Genomic DNA, 23,805 nt, shown 5'->3' on the forward strand with positions numbered 1-23,805 from the left:
ACAAGGCTGCATTTTCACTGCAGCATTTACAGATGTGTCTGTCCAAGTTTGATGTCTACAGCCTCAAGTGTTGTGTTCATCTGGAGAGACTGATCACAGTGTTCAGAGTGTTTCTGTGTGAAGCAGACTGTCAATCTTCATACTTTAGAAACAAATGTTCAATGTTGTCAGTTTATTGAACAATAAATGTGTGTGAAAAGAAAAGTGTTCTGAATATATGTGATTGATTACTTATAAAATTAAACTGAAGGGGATAATTTTGTTAAATACATTCTATTATTAATCAAAACATTTAAATTTAAAATATTTTCATTTTTAAACACACAGTTACAGAAGCTGGATATGTTTTGTCTCAAGAATCAGTGATTTCATAATCAAGTCATTAACCCACATTATTATTATTATTATTATTATTATTATTACTATCATTATCTGTAGGTATCAGTGGAGCAGAAGTGACTCAAGTGTTCTTCAGTTCTGGTGGAGATGTCCGTCTGTCCTGTAATAATGCTCTTTCTAACTGTACATCAACTACATGGCTCTATAGCAGACCGTCAGAGACAGGAGTTGAACTGATTGCTGGAGGAATAAAGAAGAATAACACAGAGAGACACGAGAGACTGAGTCTGGGCTCTGACTGCTCTCTGAACATCAAGAAAGTCACAAAAGAAGATCGTGGACGTTACTCCTGCAGACAATATGTGAATACAACACATCATGTAGATGATCCACAAGTTTATCTGCATGTTCTTCATGGTCAGTGTTTCTGTGAATAATATGATTATATGTTGAATTAAACAGTAATATTGTCATGTAATCTCTGTCTGATTTTCTGTTTCAGTGTCTTCATCATCCTCACAGTCTGAGATCAGATCAGGCCGCTCTCTGACTCTCTTCTGTCAGTTATATAAAGATGATCGAGTCTCTTGTGATACTTCAGTCCGTTCTGATGGTCTTGATCTGATCTGGGTGAATCAGGCTGGTGTGAATCTGCAGACAGACTCCAGATTTCAGATCTCATTCTCCTCAGAACAGTGTAACATCTCTCTGACTACAACACTCCTGAATGAAGATCACAACAGAGAGTGGAGATGTCAGCTTAAACTCAGAGATCAACTGAAGACCTCAGCCACATATACTGTCAAGTATCCAAGTAAATGATTTATATGAACAATTAATCATCAGTCATTTAAATATGATGGTAGTCTATGACGTATCTGAACATTCATCTTTTCCAGCTCCAAGCGAAACAAATCCACCGTCTCCAGTCACCAGCTCTAAATCAGCTGCAGCTCCTACACAAGCAGGTCCAGAATCAGCTGTTAAGATCAATGTTTACTGTGACCTGAAGACCTCACTCAGATACACTGACATGTGTTCAGATAACAACACTACATTTCTTTAACCCCGCAAAAGAAAACAAAAAGAAAAAAAAAAAGAGTTGAAGACTCCTAAATAGATATTTTACCATAAAATAATTTTATGTTTAAAATAATTGTATTTTTGATTGCTTTTTACCTATCACATTATTGTAATCATGATAAGTTATATATCATTTGAAAGCTTAATACCCAAAAAAATCATCCTGATAAAACTATTTTCAAATCAGACAATGCATTACTATGGAAATGGTAATATTAAATTAAATTAAATTAAATTAATGCATTTAGCAGACGCTTTTATCCAAAGCGACTTACAGTGCATTTCTTATGCCAGCTAAGTTACACTGGAGCAATAGCCCCCATATATCTTTTGGCCACCCCAGCTATACGCTCAAAATCTATAAAATAAGAATCCACCTCGGTTTCTTTAAACGGTGGTACAAGCTTTATGTGCTTGGTCACATCAAAAGTTGAGTGAGACTCTTGAGTACCTGAGGAAGAAGTGGTTCGCTCACTAGAAGGGGAAGAGGGAAGTCTAACACGTGATGCTGGGACAGGTTTTTGCCGTAAAGTCTCCGCCTCTATATCCAGGTAACGCAATTTAATTGCTCTGTTAGCTTGTACCTCTAATGTACAAAGATGAACTACCCGAAGCTCTTGTTCCTGCTTCAAGGCAAGATCTAATTCTTTTAATTTATGCTCAAGCACAGAGTCAAAGTGAGGACTGGTAGGATCAATACTGAGAGGCAGACCAGCAAAAGAGCCTACATCTGCAGCCTCAGTATTCTCCTCCATGTCTTCCGAATCGCTTGGCAGAATACCCGAATTACCCGTTTAGCAGCTTGTCTTGGAACGGTGATATTAAAAACATCTGCTATAATGATCAAGTCCTGCTTTCTGCACTTATTATAGACCTCAATAGTAGGAGATAAAGTAAACGCTGTTAAATCGAACTCCATACTCATGCTCCAAGAGGTCGCCTCTCTATCACCCAAAAACAGAAACAGTCAAGCAAAGTAGAGTAAGAAATAGTCTCTTTGAGAAAAAAAAAACAAAAAAACAAACAACGAACCCCAAATGATGTTATGTCCCCTTCTGTGTCTAGGGGTGACAAAGGGGAGTAACATATGCTACTTAAATTGTGTTGATGACCGTACAAACAAAATGGTCAGAGAGAGAGAGACTTTTAATACACCTTTATTTACACTTACACTATAAAGACATTCCTCATAAACATCTATTTTCCCAGATGTACATTGATAAACACATATACCCACTCAGAAACTTATACATCCTCATAGACATGACAAAGTATTGAATACAAAATTACAATCCTCATGTAAAAATTTTTTTTTCAAGTCACAAAATTAGCCCTCATAAATTTAAAACCAGCTCTGAGCACAACACATCATTCAAATTTCATTCATTAGTTTAAAATATGCAAACTCTGCATTGATGAAACAATTATCTCAACCTTAAAAAAATGACGGGGCCTTTTTTGAGACAGTCTTAAAACCTTCCAGCAAAGGAGTCCTGAATTGTAGGAGAGAACCTTCCTCTGGCTGTGTCTAAAAAACAGAAGGAAATGCGGAAACAGTTCCATCCATTATTCTCTTTATTATACTTGTGGACTTGATGCCTGTCTTGTTGCACATCTCCTCTGGACTTTTGCTTCTGGACGGTGCTGGTATCAGCGGGTTATTAAAAAGAGGTTCATTCTCTGTCCAGAGTCCAATGTTTGTGAGAACGCTCTTGACCTTAAAAACTGAAGTCCATGCTGAAGTCTTATAAAAAGGGGAAATATTCCTCAAGTCCATGTTGGCCAGTTGAATCAAAAACAACTGTACATCATACTTAAAAATATTCATTTTCCTCACCACAGCACACGCTGTATCACCTCAGCACGGCTCTGCATACAGCAATCTCTGAGCTGCTTGAAGTGGGAAAGTCTTTATTCTGTTTTTAATGTCCATCGGGCCTTGTCCTCCCTCGAGTAGGTAGAAAAAGTACAGCAGATTGTTTTCCAATTCTGCCCATCCCAGAAAAAGTCAATTAGTTTTCTTTGCAGCTCTTCAACCACACATTCCGGGGGATCCAGAACATTCATTTTGTGCCATAATGCAGATGCAGCCAGATTGTTTGGGACCAATACCTTGCCCCTATATGATAGCTGGGGCAGCACCCATGACCATCGAGACAACCGCTCACACATTCTCTCCACCATACCCTCCCAGTTCTTCTGCCTGTATTCATCTGTTCCCAAGAATACTCCCAACAACGTCAAACCCTCTCTTCCCCATTTAACTCCCCCTGGAAGCACAGGAGGGTTCCTTCCTTGCAAATCTCCTAATAGATATCCTTCACTCTTCTCCCAATTTACTTTAGCTGATGAGGCCTTTTCGTAAATATTTAAAACAATTGTTAGATTCATTACATCTGTTTCACTTCTTATAAAAAGAGTGATGTCATCGGCATAGGCCGAAAGAATGATTGGCCTGTTTTCACAACCTTTCAATGTAAAACAATTTCTCCCTAAGTTTATATAGTAAAGGTTCAATTGCTAGACAGTGCAGCTGTCCTGACAAAGGACAACCTTGTCCTCTATGAATTAAAACTGGACAACTTAACCCACCTCCAACCTTTGACAATGCAGACGCTCCAGTATATAAAAGTTTGATCCAAGAGATAAAATTCTCACCAAAACCAAAAGCTTTAAGAGTTTAATAAATACAGATGATCAACTTTATCAAAAGCTTTCTCCTGATCAACTGAAAGAAAACCCACATCCTCATTACAAGCATTTGCTAAATTCATTACATTACGCACAAGAAAAAGATTGTACATTATTGTATCTTTGGCACACGATATGTTTGAAAGTCATTAATAACATACTCTAAAAAATGGTTTAATCTATTTGCAAGACTTTTGCTAAAATTTTTTAATCTGTGCACAGTAAAGCCACTGGTCTCCAGTTCTTTAAAAACCTCTTAGCCTGCACCCCGACGCCCTCGTCCTCAAAGCCTCACCACTCGCACGTGTCAGTGATTATGAATAGATTAAATGAAACGGGACACATTTAATCTTGACAATCTATGTATCATTATAAAGATCTAATCCTCAAGCATCGACGACAGATCGCTGTTTTTCAATGGAAAGCTTATAAAGACTGTATTTGCTACATTCGTGTAAGCAGCACACATAAAAAACATTAACATTAGAAACGCTGTACATACCAGATCTGTCGTAATAATGAGTCATAAACACATCCACAGTGGGATCCACAGGGAAACTGGTTTGCCACCAACTTAAAACATACAGCCAACAAGCACACCACATAGCTAACACACATAAATAAATAATTCAACATTTAAAACCTATAACAAACATGATTAAGAGACCTAGGAGACATGATTATAACAAGATACAATTGCACATTTCAGAAATGCAGGGCAAAGAACAAACAGTTCAACAGTTTGACAGTCAACAGAGTTCATTAAAATATCTGACCGCTGCAGGAACAAAAGTCCTTCTCATTCGCTCACTGGAGCACCGAGGCATAATTAAACGCTCACTGAAAGAGCTTCTGAGTCCATTAAAAACACTTTATAGTGGATGGCCTTCAAAAAACATAATTTTTAATTTCGACCTCATCCTCTTCTCCACAATGACCTCAAGTGGGTCTGGGATAAGACCAATAACTGAACCAGCTCTCTTGATCAGCTTATTTATCCTATTTTTATCATCAACAGATAAGCTGCCCCCCCAGCAAAGGACAGCATAAAAAAGAACACTAGCCAAGATCCCCTGATAGAAAACATCTAAAAGCTTTGTACTAATGTTAAAAGATCTGAGTTTTCTCAAAAAGAAAAGTCTTGACTGAGCCTTCTTTATTAAAACATTAGTATTCTCTTTCCAATTTAATTTTTCATCCAAATGGACACCTAGAAATTTATATGACTCAACAATTTCAATCGGCTGTCCATTAATTGTGACTGGGAGGACCTTCTCCTTTTTCTTTCTAAAATCAATCACAAGTTCTTTAGTCTTCCCTATATTTAGTTTTAGAAAGTTTGACTCACACCAGCTAGAAAAAGACTGAACCTCCCTTCTATAAGCAAGGTCATCCCCCTGATTCAGTAGACCTACTAAGGCAGTGTCGTCAGATAATTTTTGTACCAGACAGGATGACTGACTATGCCTATAGTCCGCAGTGTAAAGTGTAAATAAAAAAGGAGATAGAACTGTGCCCTGAGGTGCTCCAGTATTAGTTAAAATAATGTCAGACTATTTGTTACAAAACCTAACAAACTGTGGTCGTAATAACAGATAATCTAAAATCCAGGCAATAGTTGTATTATGCAATTTAAAATTAATTAATTTGTTAGCTAAAATATGTGGCTGTATAGTATTAAAAGCACTCGAAAAATCAAAAAACATGATTCTAACAGAACTAGCAGTAGTTTCGAGATGTCTGTAAATATTATGTAACATAAATAATAGTGCATCATCTACCCCCACATCCTTCCTATATGCAAATTGCAAGGGATCCTGAAAAGCAGACACCTGCCTAGTGAGATGATCAAGTACAGCCCTCTCAAAACATTTCATAATGTGTGATGTCAGAGCTATAGGCCTCAGATTGGCAAGTCTATTTGACACCTTGGCTTTTTTAGGAATAGGAACATGGCAAAATGTTTTCCACATAAGCGGTATTTTAGCAGAGGACAGAGACAAAGAAAACAGTGAATGAAGTGTCACAGGTCAGGGGGGCCAAGCTGGACTGCGCCCTCCCCTAAACCAGGACCACCTCGAGGAGCGTATCAGAGGGAAAGAGTCGGAGACAGAGAATACATTTAACAAGGTTTATTTTGAAGTAAAAACAAATTGGGAATCCTAAACTAAAATCTTCTTTGTTACCCTCAGGGCTTGAAGGTAAACAATGCAGCGACCGGGGACTCTCCCGCCCTCTTCCTCTGTGCGGGCCCCGCAATAGATGGACAGATGGGTGGTCAAGTAGGTATTTCACAGGTGGGAATACAATCGGCAAGCCCGCAGTCTGGTAAGTCTCCTCTGGTAATTAAATACTTCCAAACTCCCTTCCCTTCTTCACAGATGCAGAATTTGGGACGGATGGATATCGGTCAGGTCCGTACACGGCAGATACACAGCCTTGAGGTGGGGATGTGTTTGGCAAGTGAGGGGTCCGGTAAGTCTCCTCCGGTAAGTATGTAATTCCAGCCTTCCTTCCTTCTTCCACAGGTACGGAATTTGAGGCGAATGATATCAGTCAAGCACGTATACGGCAGGTGCACGGTCTTACAGTAAGGTGGCTTCTCCTGACACCGTCAGAGTGGATATTCCAGACAAAGCGTGCCCCTCTCACGTTCGTGACAAAGGACAGTCACCTCTCTCAGCACAGGTGGGCCACAAGGATGCAACAAACTCTAAGTCAACAGGCTGTGCAGGGTTTCTACTGAAACAGACAGAATGGATGCTTCAGACAAAGTATACAGTTCACATGCGTTGGAAGGAACGAACACTTCTCACAATACGGATGAATAGCAGGAATACAGCAGACTCGAAGTCAACAGGCTGAATGGGGCTTCCTCATACAGATGAGTAGTCGGGATACAGCAGGCTCGAAGTCAACAGGCTGAATGGGGCTTCTTCTGAGACAGACAGAATGGATGTTTCAGGCAAGTATACAGTTCACATGCATTGGAAGGAGCGAACACTTCTCACCATACAGTTGAATGGCAGGGATACAGCAGACTCGAAGTCAACAGGCTGAATGGGGCTTCTTCTGAGACAGACAGAATGGATGTTTCAGGCAAGTATACAGTTCACATGCATTGGAAGGAACGAACACTTCTCACAATACAGGCGAATAGCAGGGATACAGCAGACTCGAAGTCAACAGGCTGAATGGGGCTTCTTCTGAGACGGACAGAATGGATGTTTCAGGCAAGTATACAGTTCACAGGCAGTGGAAGGAACGAACACTTCTCTCCATACAGTTGAATGGCAGGGATACAGCAGACTCGAAGTCAACAGGCTGGATATGGGCTTCTTCTGAGACAGACAGAATGGATGTTTCAGGCAAGTATACAGTTCACATGCATTGGAAGGAACGAACACTTCTCACAATACAGACGAATAGCAGGGATACAGCAGACTCGAAGTCAACAGGCTGAATGGGGCTTCTTCTGAGACGGACAGAATGGATGTTTCAGGCAAGTATACAGTTCACATGCAGTGGAAGGAACGAACACTTCTCACCATACAGTTGAATGGCAGGGATACAGCAGACTCGAAGTCAACAGGCTGAATATGGGCTTCTTCTGAGACAGACAGAATGGATGTTTCAAGCAAGTATACAGTTCACATGTATTGGAAGGAGCGAACACTTCTCACCATACAGTTGAATGGCAGGGATACAGCAGACTCGAAGTCAACAGGCTGAATGGGGCTTCTTCTGAGACAGACAGCATGGATGTTTCAGGCAAGTATACAATTCACATGTATTGGAAGGAGCGAACACCTCTCACCATACAGTTGAATGGCAGGGATACAGCAGACTCGAAGGGTTGCACACAGGTTGCACAGAGCTTTTCTGAGGCAGATAGTAAATATTTCAACAGGGCATCTCTTCTCCTATTAGCACAACAGAGGGGTTAATTCACATCCCAGATGATAAATCCTCAACATCCAGACAGTTGGAACAAATCAGTGTCGCAGGACTCTTACTATTGACAGTCAGCCCTCATGACACATAGAGAGTGCATGGCAAACAGGAATGTAGCTTACACACACACACGACAATTCCACTTCAAACATATATTGTGGGGGAAAACATCAATTTTAGCCACTGCAAACTCACTTCACGACGTGCAATTTAAAGCCAGCACTCACATTCGGGTTTCTGTCCGAAGGGAAGGGGGAGGGCGCAATCCTCACTGCCACTGAGGATGTTCTGGGATGTTTTTCTTCACAGTCACAGGCAGAGTTCACATCACCATTTATAGAGGAGGGAGAGGTAAGAGATCGGTAATGAATCAATACAATCCACTCAGTGATATTTATGGTCGTGATCCAAACACTCCAAACCACATCCAATTCAGTGTCAAACGTGTGCAATTACAAGACTCAGTTCTCAGTTACTCAGCTCCTCTCCAATGCAAACAGGGTAATTCGCTCTCCTGCTGTTGTTCTCGAATCCCTCATCAAGCAACACTGTCCTCTTCATTCACCCGTCCTCAGGTAACTATTACCACCCAATAAAACGACTTTTCACAAGGGAGAAAAACCACCCGCACCACCTCTCTCTCTTGCTTTTTATCCTCTCCACTGTTGATGAGGCCTCACGCAAACTCTGAGTAAATCCCCCACACCTGTTGCCAATCCATCATTTGGGGTTGTCACAGCAACAAACGCACACACAGGCCTGGGAACAGGGTTACACTCAAAGCGTTCCCCCGGGAACACTGCTTCAGCGGGAATAAGTTCCACATGCCATTTGTCACACTGTGACATACCCCCCCGCCAAACCGTTCTAGTCCCGAGAACGGTCTCCAGACACCCAGTCTCCAAACCTAGCTGGAGGCTGACCTCGATTCTCACGCTGGGACCGTCGAGGTGGGGAAATGGGTGCTTCAGGTCGTAGCCCTAGGCCCAGGCCTCCTGGAATCACCGCCCATCCTACCAGCGGGGGCATCCCGGACGTTTCAACCGGTGGATTCTCTACAACACGTTTTGGGTAGTTTGGGCAAGGGCGGATCAAATTTCGATGTAACACCCGTTCGGGGCCCGCCTTTCCTTCTGGCCGCAATGCATATACGGGTTGGTCTGGGTGTGGCTGTCGCAAAACGACAAACGGCTGAGCCTCCCACCGGTCACTCAATTTTCCCTTCCCTTGTCGGCGATTATCCCGCACCAGCACCCTCTCCCCTGGTAGTAACGGTGCCTCTCGAGCCGTCCGGTCATACAACCTCTTGTTCTTCAACGCTGCTCGGTTAATCCGGCCCGAGACTCGTTCATATGCCGACTGGAGGCGTTGATGATGTCCCGTCACCCAATCTGTCAAACTACCTCCCTCTTCCCCTGTAGTGGTCCCCAGAAGCATATCCATCGGAAGTCTCACATGTCTGCCGAACATCAGGTAGGTGGGGGCGTAACCAGTGGTACTGTGTACACTGTTGTTATAGGCCTGTACCATCGCCGGGAGTCTGTCGACCCAATGGCCTTGCTGTTCCTCCTCTAAGGTTCCTAATAAACTCAGCAAGGTCTGATTAAACCTCTCACACCCCCCGTTCCCTTGGGGGTGATAGGGAGTCGTATGGGTCTTCTTGCATCCGTACAGTTGGCACAGCTCATGGATCACCCTGGACTCAAAGTTGGTTCCTTGGTCTGAGTGGAAAATTTCAGGGCATCCAAATGGTTGGATCACATACCTCCAAAGGGCGTTGGCAGTCGTAATGGCGGTTTGGTCCACAGTTGGGATGGCCCAAGCATACTTAGTAAACAGATCGGTTACCACAAGGATTTTCTGGATCCGATCCACTGGCCGTCCCAAAGTCAGATAATCCATGGCCACCATATGTAGCGGTGCCTTGGCCTGCATCGGAACCAGCGGTGCCCGTACGTCCTTCTTGGTCTTAAACAACGTGCAGCGTGGGCACCTCTGAAGGTAAGTCCTCGTGGCACCCTCCATTCCGGGCCAGTAGAAGTGTCGCCTCACCAGTGCCAATGTCCTCTCCTGCCCCTGATGTCCCATCTTGGTGTGATATGCCTCCAATAAAGCCTGACAACGCCCTTCAGGGACCACGATTTGACAGACCTCATCGCCCCGACCTGGGTCCTGGAGGGCCCTACAGAGCACACCTTCCTTCAAATAGAGTCTCCCCCTCTGTCCCAGCAGGCCCCGCACAATCCGAGTCTGAGTCCGGCGTCCCACACCCTCAGGCCAGGCCTTCTGTTCTAGCCACGTTCGAACCAACGCTACATCTCCGTCTTCGCCCTGCCACCGCCTCCATCGCTGTGGGTCCCACCCCCAACAAGGGGGGGGTTCCTCCGATACTTGCCCTGGTGCCTCTACAACTCCCACCATCAGTCCCTCATCGGACCCCGCTTCTGGTGCTGGTACCTGACCTGCCGATCCTTCGCCGGGTAACCTTGATAGTACATCGGCATTAGTGTGTTCTCTTCCTGGCCGGTACTGGAGCTGATAGTCAAAATTGGCCAGTTGTGCCACCCAGCGTTGTTCCACCGCCCCCAGTTTAGCAGTCTGCAAATGAACCAACGGGTTATTGTCCGTGACGACCCGTACCTTGGCTCCCCACAAGTAATCCTTGAACTTTTCACACAACGCCCACTTCACTGCCAGCAACTCAAGCTTAAAAGAACTGTAATTGGCGTCGTTCTTCTCCGTTGGATGTAAACTTCGGCTTGCATAGGCGATTACCTTTTCCTCTCCCTGTTGCTTCTGGGCCAAGACAGCCCCCAAGCCCAGGTGGCTAGCATCGGTATACAGGATGAAGGGTTGTGTGAAGTCAGCGTAGGCTAGGATCGGGGCCTGTAGTAGTTCCTGCTTGAGTTTCTGGAAGGCAGCTTCACAGGCCGGATCCCATTGGATCGAAGGGGACCCTCGGCCACGAACTCGTCCCATACCTCCCAGCAACTGGTTGATCGGCCTAGCGATTTTAGAGAAATCTTTAATGAATCGCCTATAGTAACCCACGAAGCCCAGGAATGAACGAACCTGGCGCACCGTCTTGGGCGCAGCCCACTCCTGCACTGCCACCACCTTCTCGGGATCAACTGAAATCCCCGCTGCACTCACCACATGCCCCAAGAATTTAACCTCTTTGCGGAAGAGCTGGCACTTGTCTGGCTGGAGCTTCAACCCATATCGCTCTAGGGAACGGAAGACTTGCTCTAGGTGCTCGAGATGGGACTTGAAATCTGGGGAGTAGACAATGACGTCGTCTAGATAGACGAGGGTGGAATCCATCAGTTGGTTGCCTAAACAACGCTGCATCAGCCGTTGGAACGTGGCTGGGGCGTTGCAAAGGCCAAACGGCATCCGGTCCCATTCATATAGGCCAAAGGGGGTAGTGGATGCAGTCTTCTCCCGGTCATGCTCGTCCATCTGCACCTGCCAGTAACCGCTGGCCAAGTCAAGGGTGGAATACCAGGTGGCTTGTGTGAGGCTCGTGAGAGAGTCTTCAACTCGAGGCAACGGGAAAGCATCCCTTTTGGTGACTTGATTCAGCCTTCGGTAATCCACACAAAACCTCCAGGAACCAGTTTTCTTTCGAACCAGTACTATCGGGGCAGCCCAAGGGCTACTGCTCTCTCGAATAATCCCCTTGTCAAGCATCCCTCGCAAAAGGGTGCGGACCTCTGAATACAAGGTCGGGGGCACAGGTCGATAGCGCTCTCGGCTGGGTGCAGCATCCCCAGTTGGGATTTGATGTCGCACCACATCCGTGCGGCCGTAATCCTCATCGTGAGTGGAAAACAAGTGCTGCCATTCCATCAAGAACTCTTGGAGTTGTCCCAATTGCTCTTCTCCTAGTCCTTCACCCCGTAAAGACTCCCCCATCAGGTGGGTAGGCAACCCTCCTCCTATCTCTCCCGCCCCCGAACCTGCTCGTGTCAGGGCCACCTCTACCACTGTCGGGCCTACCCGATTGAAGTTGACTTCACCCTGTTCACGAACCTGCTGGGGCCTCACTGAGGTCACCCGGGCCAAACGCTGGTGACGATACAAGTGAACAGGGAAAGGATTCATGTTCCTGACTCGCACTGAGACCCGGCCCCCCTGAACAGTCGCCAATCCTCGAGCAACTTCCACCTTGGGACCATCTTCATGGGGTTCCACCATGACCCAATCTTCCGGACTATAAAGTCGAGGAGGCAACCTGACCCCGACCAAAGCCTCACTCTGAGCTGGAATGGACAAGGCGTAACGGCAGGCTACTCTTCCCGTGCTTTCCCGATCCCCCTGTTGTTCGGCCAGACATACTCGCCGGCAGTCAGCCCTGATGCGGTCCCACTCCTGCCCGGCTGATGTTGCAGCTGTTCGAGCCGGTCTACTTCGGAACAGCTCCTCCCAACAGTCCGAAATGACGTTCATCCCAATCAGGGCACGATGAGACCCCAGGCATGTGTCTCGTACGACCACCACTCCTTTCTGTGGCACCACTACTCCCTGAATCTTTAGATCAGTCACAAGGTATCCCACATACGGGATGTCAAGACCATTCGCCCCACGTAGCGTCAACCAGGGGGCTTCCGCAGGTGGACGACCTTCGGTGCCAAACAACTCATGGGCCAAGCTTTCGGTGAATAGGGTCACTTGGGAGCCTGTATCCAAGAGGCACTGCACTTTCTGGTCATTGACCTGAACCACCACCACTGGGCAACAGCCCACCAGGCGGCTCCTAGAAGTTGTAGGCAGAGAGGGGTCTGATAAGGGGGTCCCGACCACTTGACCCACAGTGGCCGGAAACTCTAAAAACCCCCTTGCGATGCACGTCGAGCAGGACACTGCCGGAAGTAATGTCCCGGCTCTCCACAGCCGTTGCAGATGGGACGCCCACGCTCATCCCACTGAAATCGCGAGCCAGAAGGTCGGGATGGACGGCGGTCGGGAGGACGGTTCCCATCAGAGTAAGCCCGCTCCCGCGGTAAAGAGGACAACTGGAGGCGCTCTCGCCGAAGCTCCTCCATAAAAGATTTAGATAGGTCAGACATTTGTTCCCGCACATCTCTCTTCAACTCTTCCCGGAGGGCCTGCTTCCAGTCAGATGTCGTAGTAGTCGAAGGGGTGCTAACAACATTCGTGGCTAGGCAGCTGGGAGGATCTACATTCTCCATGTGGTCACACTCAAGGGCCAGTGCTTCTTGTCGAAGCTCTTCAAAGGTCAGGTTCGGGGTTCGTCGAAATTGCACCCGCAGACTCTGACGCACAGGGCCTTCCCGCAGCCCCACTAAAAACTGATCTCGTAGTAAAACCTCTTCGCCCCCCAGGCCATGATCCTGTCTCCCTGTAAGTCTAGAAAACTGTTCCCGTAATTGTAGGGTAAATGCCCGAACAGATTGCCGAGGGCCTTGCCGAGAATTGAAAAATTGCGTCCTCAGAACAGCTACCGGGGTGGTGTCTCCATATTGTCCCGTGAGGAAGTCAAAAATGGCCTGGACAGTCGCTCGAGTTGCTGCCGGTGCTGCCTGAACTTCTCTCCTCGCTTCCCCTTCCAAAGAGTTTAAAACAAACTGAACCTGCTGCGGGGCACTCAGACCTTGGAGCCCTGCCAGGTACTCCACCTGTACCTTCCACATCGACAAGCTCATTTCGGATCCCGGGCCTCCATACTTCGGAGCCCACGGAGCCCCCATAAAGATTGGCACGACGGGTTGCCGTGCCCCAAGCACTTCCTCTTCTGCCATCTCGACCTCTGGTCGCTCAACTCGAGGTAGTACCCTGCCGACTACGCCAATCTGTCACAGGTCAGGGGGGCCAAGCTGGACTGCGCCCTCCCCTAAACCAGGACCACCTCGAGGAGCGTATCAGAGGGAAAGAGTCGGAGACAGAGAATAAATTTAACAAGGTTTATTTTGAAGTAAAAACAAATTGGGAATCCTAAACTAAAATCTTCTTTGTTACCCTCAGGGCTTGAAGGTAAACAATGCAGCGACCGGGGACTCTCCCGCCCTCTTCCTCTGTGCGGGCCCCGCAATAGATGGACAGATGGGTGGTCAAGTAGGTATTTCACAGGTGGGAATACAATCGGCAAGCCCGCAGTCTGGTAAGTCTCCTCTGGTAATTAAATACTTCCAAACTCCCTTCCCTTCTTCACAGATGCAGAATTTGGGACGGATGGATATCGGTCAGGTCCGTACACGGCAGATACACAGCCTTGAGGTGGGGATGTGTTTGGCAAGTGAGGGGTCCGGTAAGTCTCCTCCGGTAAGTATGTAATTCCAGCCTTCCTTCCTTCTTCCACAGGTACGGAATTTGAGGCGAATGATATCAGTCAAGCACGTATACGGCAGGTGCACGGTCTTACAGTAAGGTGGCTTCTCCTGACACCGTCAGAGTGGATATTCCAGACAAAGCGTGCCCCTCTCACGTTCGTGACAAAGGACAGTCACCTCTCTCAGCACAGGTGGGCCACAAGGATGCAACAAACTCTAAGTCAACAGGCTGTGCAGGGTTTCTACTGAAACAGACAGAATGGATGCTTCAGACAAAGTATAGAGTTCACATGCGTTGGAAGGAACGAACACTTCTCACAATACGGATGAATAGCAGGAATACAGCAGACTCGAAGTCAACAGGCTGAATGGGGCTTCCTCATACAGATGAGTAGTCGGGATACAGCAGGCTCGAAGTCAACAGGCTGAATGGGGCTTCTTCTGAGACAGACAGAATGGATGTTTCAGGCAAGTATACAGTTCACATGCATTGGAAGGAGCGAACACTTCTCACCATACAGTTGAATGGCAGGGATACAGCAGACTCGAAGTCAACAGGCTGAATGGGGCTTCTTCTGAGACAGACAGAATGGATGTTTCAGGCAAGTATACAGTTCACATGCATTGGAAGGAACGAACACTTCTCACAATACAGGCGAATAGCAGGGATACAGCAGACTCGAAGTCAACAGGCTGAATGGGGCTTCTTCTGAGACGGACAGAATGGATGTTTCAGGCAAGTATACAGTTCACAGGCAGTGGAAGGAACGAACACTTCTCTCCATACAGTTGAATGGCAGGGATACAGCAGACTCGAAGTCAACAGGCTGGATATGGGCTTCTTCTGAGACAGACAGAATGGATGTTTCAGGCAAGTATACAGTTCACATGCATTGGAAGGAACGAACACTTCTCACAATACAGACGAATAGCAGGGATACAGCAGACTCGAAGTCAACAGGCTGAATGGGGCTTCTTCTGAGACGGACAGAATGGATGTTTCAGGCAAGTATACAGTTCACATGCAGTGGAAGGAACGAACACTTCTCACCATACAGTTGAATGGCAGGGATACAGCAGACTCGAAGTCAACAGGCTGAATATGGGCTTCTTCTGAGACAGACAGAATGGATGTTTCAAGCAAGTATACAGTTCACATGTATTGGAAGGAGCGAACACTTCTCACCATACAGTTGAATGGCAGGGATACAGCAGACTCGAAGTCAACAGGCTGAATGGGGCTTCTTCTGAGACAGACAGCATGGATGTTTCAGGCAAGTATACAATTCACATGTATTGGAAGGAGCGAACACCTCTCACCATACAGTTGAATGGCAGGGATACAGCAGACTCGAAGTCAACAGGTTGCACAGAGCTTTTCTGAGGCAGATAGTAAATATTTCAACAGGGCATCTCTTCTCCTATTAGCACAACAGAGGGGTTAATTCACATCCCAGATGATAAATCCTCAACATCCAGACAGTTGGAACAAATCAGTGTCGCAGGACTCTTAATATTGACAGTCAGCCCTCATGACACATAGAGAGTGCATGGCAAACAGGAATGTAGCTTACACACACACACGACAATTCCACTTCAAACATATATTGTGGGGGAAAACATCAATTTTAGCCACTGCAAACTCACTTCACGACGTGCAATTTAAAGCCAGCACTCACATTCGGGTTTCTGTCCGAAGGGAAGGGGGAGGGCGCAATCCTCACTGCCACTGAGGATGTTCTGGGATGTTTTTCTTCACAGTCACAGGCAGAGTTCACATCACCATTTATAGAGGAGGGAGAGGTAAGAGATCGGTAATGAATCAATACAATCCACTCAGTGATATTTATGGTCGTGATCCAAACACTCCAAACCACATCCAATTCAGTGTCAAACGTGTGCAATTACAAGACTCAGTTCTCAGTTACTCAGCTCCTCTCCAATGCAAACAGGGTAATTCGCTCTCCTGCTGTTGTTCTCGAATCCCTCATCAAGCAACACTGTCCTCTTCATTCACCCGTCCTCAGGTAACTATTACCACCCAATAAAACGACTTTTCACAAGGGAGAAAAACCACCCGCACCACCTCTCTCTCTTGCTTTTTATCCTCTCCACTGTTGATGAGGCCTCACGCAAACTCTGAGTAAATCCCCCACACCTGTTGCCAATCCATCATTTGGGGTTGTCACAGCAACAAACGCACACACAGGCCTGGGAACAGGGTTACACTCAAAGCGTTCCCCCGGGAACACTGCTTCAGCGGGAATAAGTTCCACATGCCATTTGTCACACTGTGACAGAAGGACAGAGCATAGCTGTACACCATCAGGGCCTTCTGCCTTGTTTGGTTTAATACGCCTTAACTCCTGACGAACCTCTTCCATACTAAGATTAATAGCTGAACTACAGTCCTCAGGACTGCTCTGCCTAAGATCAGAGAGGACATTCTCATGTACAGAAGACAAATCACATTCATCAAACCTGGCAAAAAAAGTATTGTTAGCCTGTATACCCAATTTACATAGACTGGGATTACTAGTCCCATATCCAGTAATACACTTCATACCATTCCATAGAGCTCGTGTGTTGCTAATTGACATTTTACCTTCAACACTTTCCTTATGTTTTTGTTTGCCCTGTCTGATGATGACTTTCAACTCTCTTTGGGCAACTTTAATCCTTTCTTTATCACCACTATAAAAGGCTGCTTTCTTATTATTAATAGCAGCTTTAACTTCTCTGGTGACCCATGGTTTATTATTGTGAAAGATTTTGATTTGTTTACACGGAATTACAGCATCGACACAATAATTAATATAACAAGTCACTTTGTCAGAGATACTTTCCAAATCACCGTCTCCATCAAAAAACACAGACCAGTCGGTGCATTCAAAACACCCCTTTAGTGTTTCACAAGCATCATCTGACCAGATGTGCACAGTCTTTGACGTAATCGGCTGTTTGCGTATCACCGTTGAATATTTTGAAGTCAAATTTATCAAATTGTGGTCTGATTTACCCAGCGGAGGAAGCAATTTAGCAACATAGCCATCCTCAACATTTGTATGAGAGACGTCAATAATATTATCACCACTCGTAGGACCCATCACCCTTTGTTTAAAAGATGGTTAGGTGGTGGAGAGAGTGCAGTGATTAAAATCACTGTTCACAATAACCAGCGCATCTGGAGAAGAGCGCTGTAAGTCATGTAAGAAATTGTCTCAGAATGAGGCGATCCACCGGAAAAAAGAATGAATGAAAAATAAGCGGAAGATAGTTTATTTGAATTTGGCGCTCTCTCCTGGGAGCATGTGACACGCTCTGACGCACCTGTCAGCTGATGGAGGCGGAACTTACAGCGATCGTCTTTCTTTTTTTTTTCTTTCTTTTTTTTTTTAACAGTTTTTATATATGTGAGAGTGTGTTTTATGTTGAATGTGAATGTATCTGCATGATTATCATCTGTTTGAGTGCAAATCAGCCCAAATCAGCTCGCTATTACTGCATGATCATGGCTATCAAAGTGAACACGTCTTTATGAATAGAGTGAGTGGATTATTTACTTTGGCACATTTGTGTTATTACCATCTGTATAAGTGTCCATCAGCACTTATTTGCATCGTAATTCATTGTAAAAGATGCATTTCAAGAAATCTCAGGATGTTCTGTAATTGGCAAACAAAGTTACATTTTTTTTCTTACTCAAATTATTCTTACTGTATTTTTCTAGTGCTCAAATAAATCACTTATATGATGTCTAAGTTTCTGTCTAGTGTTTAATAATTGAAAAAAAAAATATATGTAGTGGTATGTTTACTGACTAAATAGTTTGTAGAAGCCTCCAATACTATTTGGAAATATATTTTCTTATATTTGGGGGGGGGTGGGGGGTGTAGACATAGTCTCATAAAAATATTTGCAGGAGTCTCATTTTTCATGATATTTTATTCAGATTTGAAACAGAAACTCATGAGACATGTGGCTTTCAACCCATTACTTTTCTAAATTGCTCCAGCACTCATTTCATGTATTTTTATATCAAATAAAAACATATTTAAGAGTGGTAAAAATAAAAAAAAAATCAAGGCACTTCAGTGTCTATAACTTTTAATATTTTTGAGCATTATCAAATCTGATAAAAAGTAAAGCCCAAAGGGTCTTCTTTCTAAAGACACCACAATTATGTTTGTAACACACTGAAGTAGGAAACTTATTACAATTATAAGTTAGAGCACTTTCATCTGTGAGTCCAATAATGGGGGTCAGGTTAACAGTCCAAAGTCACCTTTTTTGGCAATAAAGATAGAACCACTCTTCTACAACTTGTCGGCAGTTCATTTTTCCTATAAGAAACTCTAAAAACATCAAGTATATCATCTTTTAAAAGAGTCCAGAATTGCTTATAAAGTTCAGAAGGAAGTCCATCAATACCAGGGGACTGGCCATTAGAAAGTTTATTTTTACCGCCTCTGATATTTCGTCCAATTGAATATCTGCATCAAGCCATGGTCTCTGATCATCAGTGAGCTTTGGAAGATCTCTTAGTAGGTCGTCCATGCAGTGAATGTCACAGTCTCTTGCTTCACATAAGTCAGTGTAAAAGTTATTTGCGTGGTTTCTCATTGTTTTTGGATTAGTTGTTAAAGTCCCATTTGGAAGTTTCAAATGTAACATGAGTTTTCTTTCTCCTTTTCGCTCCAAGTTGAAGAATTATGAGCTCGGAGCATCTATTTCTCTTATTGAGGAAAAGCGGGCTCTTATCAAAGCACCTTTTGCTTTTTCATTGAACAGGGATGCCAAAACAGACCTTTTTCTCTCTATTGATCCCCTTCTGAGTTTCCTTCAATAATTCCTTCTTCGATTTCAGTTATTTCTCTCTCAAGTATTTTAATAGCGTTCTTTACAAGTCTGTTTGAGTGGGCTGTGTAGTTCTGGCATAAAAACTATCATTTGTGATTTTCCAACCTCCATTGCACTAAATCTTCATAGTCACTTTTTTGCTGTGACTTTTTTAAACTCATTTCAATCATGCACAAATGATGATCAGTAAAACCATTTGGAAAAATATTGTCTTTTAAAACCCCTTAACTGTCACTCACATTTTTGAACATTGACTTTGTAGTGCACGATCAAAACTTAATTTTTTATAGTTCATGAATGAAAATATTTTGTAACATGATATTGATGTTCCATTTACATGGTAATGCAATGTCTGGTTTTAAAATGGGTTTTAAAGGATGAACTTTGAGATTTTAAGTTTTTAGTCGATATATAATTTCTGATGATTTCTAAAATGTGATAGAGAAAAAGGCAACAAGTAGTATTTTTTTTTAAACAAAGGTCAAAACACCAGTTATAATTTAGATTTTTGAGGGTGCACTCTTGTCAGAAATTAATCGATTACTTTTCCTACATAATTTTTAACAAAAAACATTGGTAAAATATATATTTGGGAGTCTTAGACCTTTCCAACGATATATAGTTTGTCAAGATTAGATTAGATTTAATTGTAATATAGTGAAGTAAATGTAGGGGTCCCACAGAGGGGACGGGTGACAGTTAACAGTAAAACTCTATTAGAATTATTTTTACTTACATAAAACCTATTCAACCTCACAGCACTAATATGATCATGAGAGGCTTTGACCCATGTATACTGTTTTACTGTTGGGTGTTTCTCCCTCCAAAAATCAGATAAGTCATATTTCTTTATTATACTGCTTAATGAATTAGCAGACTGGGGATACGGTTCTTCACCATTTCGGTCTAGTGTAAAATCTAAGGTGCAGTTCCAGTCACCTCCAAGAACCATACATGCATTATCATTTTTTTAATTCACTAGATAATTTTTTTAAAAAATTCTACCCTTTCAGCTCCAATATTAGGAAAGTAAACATTTATAAAGAGAAATGGGAATCCCATTAACCCTTGTTGGTTGTTGAGGACGTTTTCGTCCACTAGGGGGTAAAGTTGAGTCTTATTTTGGCCACAACTTTCTCTGTGTTTGAGCTAATGGAATGATTTTTGGTGACAAATCTTATTTTGACCCATATTTTGGGAAAATGCTTAGAATTTTTTTTTAAAACTCAACGGTACACTCTGGGTAAATTCACTACCCTTTTGAGTTGTTCGTGGATGAAAACACCACTAAATTAAACTGCTGTAAAAATGTAACAGATAAATATTTTTTTCACATTTTTTTGCATAACTCTATTAATCAACCTCAGTCCTGATCAAAACTACCAAATGTTTAAAAAAATTCCAAGACTTTAACTTTTTAATTACCAAGTTCATAAATGATGTCACTGATTTTGGGACAAAACACACAAAATTACATATTTTCAATATAAAAAGTGATTGTGGACTGGATATTTTTTTTTTACCTTTTATCACAGTCTTGGGCATGTCAAAGATTAGTAACAAAATTGGCTTTGATGCATTGCTAGTTTTTGTGCAGCATTAGATTTAAATATTTTCTACCTAATTAGTTGTTGGTGGCTTTTTTTGCCCCATTGACTTCCATTATAATGACATTTTTTGATTGCAAAGCCATGACACCATATAATCATGCATTCTTGATTGTTTGTGGTTTTCCCTTTTGGAAAGAGGTAAAAAAAATAGTTTTACAGTTGATCACTAGGTGGGACCATTAAACCTTTAGATAGGCCTGTGCAAAAAAAGGCTTAGTTTCTGGCTTGTATATGGAGTTATATGGAGTATAACAGCAAATTATAGTGTTTGTGTGTGTGTGAGATTCTTTATTGTTGGTGGTTTTCCCTGTTGGGAAGAGGTAACATTTGTTATTTTTTACAGTTGCTCACTAGATGGGACCATTTACTCTTTAAATAGGGCTGTGCAAAAAAAAGGCTTAGTTTCTGGCTTGTGTGGAGTTATATGGAGTATAATAGCAAATTATAGTGTGTGTGTGTGTGTGTGTGTGTGATAGAGAGAGAGAGAGAGAAAGAGAGGGTGTGAGAGAGACCTTTGTGCACTTACCTTGATGTACAGTATCGGAAAAAATCCAAATATGCACCTCATTCTCTCAGAGCTACATGGAGTAAACAATAAAAAAAGAAGTGTGTTTATGCACATGCTGCCTTTTGATGGTGAAAAGTACAGAGGGCCTATATGTGAAATGCTCATCTTTTCTTGATGGTAAAGCCAGTTTAAAACCTTAAAATCCTGTAAAAAAATCTACTTTGCATTAAATTTATGAACATAATGTACTATGAACCAAAATGCAATACCAACTTCAAATAAGCTGCAGCTCGCTGGAGGGGTCACGCTACATAATCATTTCTAAAACTTTGGTACAAGTTGCTTGCTGCTCTTCTCCCCATTAAATGACCAGCACGATGCCATGCAAGTGTTTAAATCCATGTACTTTGCTTTTGTTTAGTCTATTCCCTTGTTAAGTCTGATGTCACGTAGCAGCGCTTCCGTGTCCAAACGCTTTATCAGTTACCACGAGAAAACAACAAAAGGTGCTAATATAAACTCACAATGTTATAGAATACTAGCAAAAAAGTTATAATCTTAACCTTTAACTCCATACCAAAGTCCCTGATAGCCAGACAATGAAAATATATATATATAAAAAAATGTATAAAAATGATTTGTGTTTGGAACACTGTGAGCACGGAGACTGTAGTGTATATCGTAAGTTTGAAAGAGTTCAGCTTAAATTATCAATATGAATAAACAATGAAAACAACCGAATACTTTCACCACCATTAAAGGGCATCAGGTGCATAAATACACTTTTGTTTACTCCATGTAGTTCTGAGAGCTGAGGTGTACATTTTGATTTTCTGAAATACATCAAGGTAAGTGCGCAAAGGTCTCTCTCACACACACTCTCTCTCTCTCTTTCTCAAACACACACACATACACAGACAATATAATATGCTGTTATACTCAATATAGCTTCATATACAAGTCAGAAACTAAGCTTTTTTTTGCACAGGCCTATCCAAAGGGTTAATGGTCCCACCTAGTGATCAACTGTAAAACTAACAAATGTTACCTCTTCCCAACAGGGAAAACCACCAACAATCAAGAATCTCTCACACACACAAACACTATAATTTACTGTTATACTCCATATAACTCCATATACAAGCCAGAAACTAAGCCTTTTTTTTGCACAGGCCTATCTAAAGGGTTAATGGTCCCACTTAGTGATCAACTGTAAAAATAACAAATTGTACCTCTTCCCAAAAGGGAAAACCACAAACAATCAAGAATGCATGATTATATGGTGTCATGACTTTGAAATAAAAAAAATGTCGTTATAATGGAAGTCAATGGGGCAAAAACAGCCACCAACTAATTAGGGAGAAAACATTTAAATATAATGCAGCACAAAAACTAAAAATGCATCAAAGCCAATGTTGCTACTAATCTTTGACATTCCCAAGACTATTATAAAAAGTAAAAAAAAAAAATTAATTAAAAATTATTTATATTGAAAATATGTAATTTTGTGTGTTTTTCCCCCCCAAATCAGTTACATCATTTATGAACTTGGCAATTAAAGAGTTAAATTCTTGGATTTTTTAAAAACATTTGGTAGTTTTGATCATGACTGAAGTTGATTAACAGATTTATGCTAAAAAAAAAAAAAAATGAAAAAAAAAATGAATCTGATACATTTTTACAGCAGTTGAATTGAGTGCATGTTTTCATCCACGAACAACTCGAAAGGGTAGTGAATTTGAACAATCCACAAGGGTTAACTCCACCTGTACAATCAATATTCTACCCTTATCTATCTCATAGGAAGATATATTAGTCATATTAAGCTTCTTTGAAAATAGAATCGCAACACCGCCACTTAGATTTGAGCCATGACTTAGAAAGATCACGCACTGTCCCCACCCCTTCCATCTTATTCAGTGCAATGTGGAGAGGGATTCTCTGGCGCTGATTGGCTGGCAGTCGATCGATGATGCGTTCTGAAGGACAGCACTCGATGGTGATTAGTTGGTTGGCTTTGCCGGGTGGCGCTTCGTTTGCAAGACTTCCTGGATTGCGGGTTGCTATGCAACGGAGTTTCTCTGAGGGGGTTTTCTTGGACGAAGTTCGACGAAGGATCTTACAGAAGAGTTGATAAGTTTTGAGTGGGCTCTTGGTGGTTTGAAGAGTACACGATGGACGATAGAGCCCAAGTCACTGCAAAGCAGGGCAAAGCTGAGGCAAAAAGCTAAAAGCAAAAAGCATTGCATAGCTGCTTGTCATTGGGTTATAAGCGTGTCCATCTGACCCATCCTTCTTAGTGCGACAGCCAATCAGATATTGTCTTGGGCGGGGCCTACGCACCGTTCTCCGGTTCTTGCATGTAATTAGCGTAATGTCCATGTGATTCGCGTGTGTCCAAACTTCAGAGAGTTTAGTTTAAACACTTTAATAAGCAAACTTAATAGTTTAAATATGGTGCATCCTA

General features: G+C 43.0%; 1 long non-coding RNA gene across 3 annotated transcripts; it reads right to left on the bottom strand.

The window, feature by feature from the left end:
- Nucleotides 1-6,253: 6,253 nt before the first annotated feature.
- On the bottom strand, nt 6,254-16,046 carry LOC127961564 (uncharacterized). Of its 3 annotated transcripts, none has more exons than XR_008154461.1 (4): nt 15,681-16,046; nt 14,875-15,607; nt 7,662-7,723; nt 6,254-6,852 (listed from the first exon to the last, which is right to left on the bottom strand). It is a non-coding gene; the product is annotated as an uncharacterized LOC127961564 (long non-coding RNA). The 3 variants fall into 3 exon arrangements; XR_008154460.1 differs by having other exon boundaries at nt 6,254-6,855; XR_008154459.1 differs by lacking the exon at nt 6,254-6,852 and having other exon boundaries at nt 7,579-7,723.
- Nucleotides 16,047-23,805: the final 7,759 nt, after the last annotated feature.

Source organism: Carassius gibelio, chromosome B7 (assembly GCF_023724105.1).
Source record: "Carassius gibelio isolate Cgi1373 ecotype wild population from Czech Republic chromosome B7, carGib1.2-hapl.c, whole genome shotgun sequence".
Taxonomy (NCBI): domain Eukaryota; kingdom Metazoa; phylum Chordata; class Actinopteri; order Cypriniformes; family Cyprinidae; genus Carassius; species Carassius gibelio.